General features: G+C 43.5%; 1 long non-coding RNA gene across 1 annotated transcript; it reads right to left on the bottom strand.

Moving 5' to 3' along the window:
* Positions 1 to 1588: 1588 nt before the first annotated feature.
* LOC147208573 (uncharacterized) lies at positions 1589 to 2302 on the bottom strand. Its single transcript, XR_015100311.1, has 3 exons — positions 2231 to 2302; positions 1744 to 1800; positions 1589 to 1671 (listed from the first exon to the last, which is right to left on the bottom strand). It is a non-coding gene; the product is annotated as an uncharacterized LOC147208573 (long non-coding RNA).
* Between the last annotated feature and the right edge of the window lie 242 nt (positions 2303 to 2544).

The following is a 2544-nucleotide window of genomic DNA, read 5'->3' as shown; positions in this document are numbered from 1 at the left end:
TGCACACTTTTTGGCTTCTGCCATCAACTTTAGTATGTCCCTTGTTGAAGAATTCCTTAACTTCCTGTTAAATGAGATATCTTCGACAAAGGCTCTGGCCTTGCGGTCCGTATCACCTGCCCTCCTGCTTTTAACCAACTTCAGCAGATGACTCTATCCTCTTTACAGGAGATCTTTGATCACTTGAAGCACTCAGGTTCTAAAGATTCTTTCCCAACACACTTATTTAAAGAAGTTTTACCTAAATGCATGTGCCTCTAAAACAGCGTAATGGATATTATCTCACCCCACTGCTGTCCACAGTTGTCTTAAATGATGACGTAAAGGTATAGCTTGTTCTGAACCTTTTCAGTTGTGATGACAAGACAAAGTTGATGATTTTTTGGGGCACCGCTAGGAATGCCAAAATAGAACCCGGTTCCTCATGCACTCTCATCTAGGTGTCACGTTGGATGCTGATCTAAAATTTGACAGCTAGAAAAGGAGAGTTGTCAACTGCACTTGAGACTCACCTGTCGAATAATGTTGGGATAGTGACACAATCTGCCGAGCAGAGTTCCAGGCTGTAGCAGAGGGAAGGTCAGTCTGACGCGAACAGAAACCCAGGCTGCAGCAGGTGAAATGCAAAGCTGAGGCTCACAGAGGTCACGCTGTGACCGTTGAAAGGCCAGGCTAAGCGAACAGAGATCCAGGCTGTATCAGGTGGAAGGCCAGGCTGAGGCTAACAAAGGTCCAAACTCTTGTCAATGGAAGGCCAGGCTAGGCTGGCACAGGTCCAGGCTATCGCCCATACATGTCAAACTCCAGTCCTCGCAGGCCATTATCCTGCATGTCTTCCATCTCTCCCTGCTGCAAAACACCTGATTCAAATGATCAGTTCATTAGCAAGCTCTGCAGGAGCCTGATAATGATCTTGATCATTTGAAACAAGTGTGTTGCAGCAGGGAGATGGAAAACATGCATGATAACGGCGCTCGAGGACTCCAGTTCTGTAGCCGGTGGAATGCCAGGCTAAGCTAACATACTGTAGGTTCAGGCTGTAAAAGGTGGGAGCCAATAGGATTTAAACTCCATAAAAGCAAAGCTCTTTTTGGAAGAATTTGAGAGTATGCCTTCCACTGTCAACTTTTTTTTTTTTGTTGTTAACTCATTGAATACCACCCCTTTTCACTGGAGCAACCCCCTCAATCCCTCACATTTTACTGAATTTCGACTGATTTGCAAGGCCCACAGAATTTTCTGTCCTATGGCTATATATACATGCAACCTGTCAAAAGAAAGGTGAGACTCTCTTCTTTCAGCAGAAAAAAAAGTTTCTTTCTAGCTTTCTCCGTTCGTTGGCAATCAGCATTAGAAAACTGCTAAGTTTGATGGAAAATGCCGATTTTCTGCAGAAATCCAGAGAAAATGAGCTTTTTGTAAAAGCATGCATTTCAAGCATCATTTCAAGTTTTGCACTATTTTTTGCTTTTGTGGCAGCTCAAATACCTCAATAATGTGTTCCTCCTACAAAAGAACATTACAAATAATGTTTTTGTCGCAAAATAATTTATTTGCACACAACAAAACTATTGAACTATGAAAAAAAGTGCAGCTGTGGAGAAGATGGTTTTTGGCTTCCATCCAGTTTGTCACCACATCGATTCATTCCACCACGTCCAGATGCACGACCTATAAATTATAGAAACATAAAAAGTTGCAAATATATCTTGCTGCAGAGTGAGGTACAATAATTGTATTTACCTTTCTTTCCACCACCAAAGCGAGGAGTCGTCATCTTTTGGCTTCTGGTTGGACAATCTGTAATGTATAGAAGTATGTACAATTACCACACTTTTATTTTTCTATTTTTTTTATTGTTGCTTTCCACTTACATTTCAACATCTCTCACACACACACATACATGCTCGCACACTGCTATTTACACCATTCATTCCACGTTGCTCAGCATCCAATTTGAAATGAAATGGAATATGAATTTAACACTAGTGGTTTTAGCAGAGCTGAGCGGACCAAATGTGTCCTGTTTTTTTTTTTAAACCTATGGCGACATGCAAGTCAGCGCATATTTTCATCCACATCTACGAGACGCATCAACTGTACATAAATGATTAGTGTTACTGGCAACTTCATAGTATAGCGGGGAATGTAGCGGTACATAAAAGTGACTGATGAGGCATAAGAAGTGATGAAGTTTTGAATGGGAACTTGCAAGCTCGTCAGCAGTTACCTCCTCGTTCCAGCGGCTCTGGCGAGGACTCTCAGCTGCTTTCCGTTATGTCCGAAGGCACACATTCGTCCGACATCGGGATCCAAATCGCTCTCGAATTCATTGTTTTCGCCGTCGTCTTTACGAGACGATTCCAACGAATCGCTGACGTGTGCCCGGCGTCGGCCATGCGAAACAATGCAGCCTCTTTGCCGGCATCGCTGGAAGTCGCCGGGGAGACGATTTGTGGGCGACGTGGGGCATCAGGGAGGCACAAAATGCTCTGCCAAGCGATGATCGCTGACGTGGAGCAAGTTCATCTTCATCAGATGAAC

The sequence above is a fragment of the Hippocampus guttulatus genome, chromosome 2 (genome assembly GCF_054856545.1).
Source record: "Hippocampus guttulatus isolate MCC_2025c chromosome 2, RoL_Hgut_1.0, whole genome shotgun sequence".
NCBI lineage: Eukaryota > Metazoa > Chordata > Actinopteri > Syngnathiformes > Syngnathidae > Hippocampus > Hippocampus guttulatus.
Note: the sequence above shows the minus strand (reverse complement) of the source record. Positions and strands in the feature narration are given on the sequence as shown.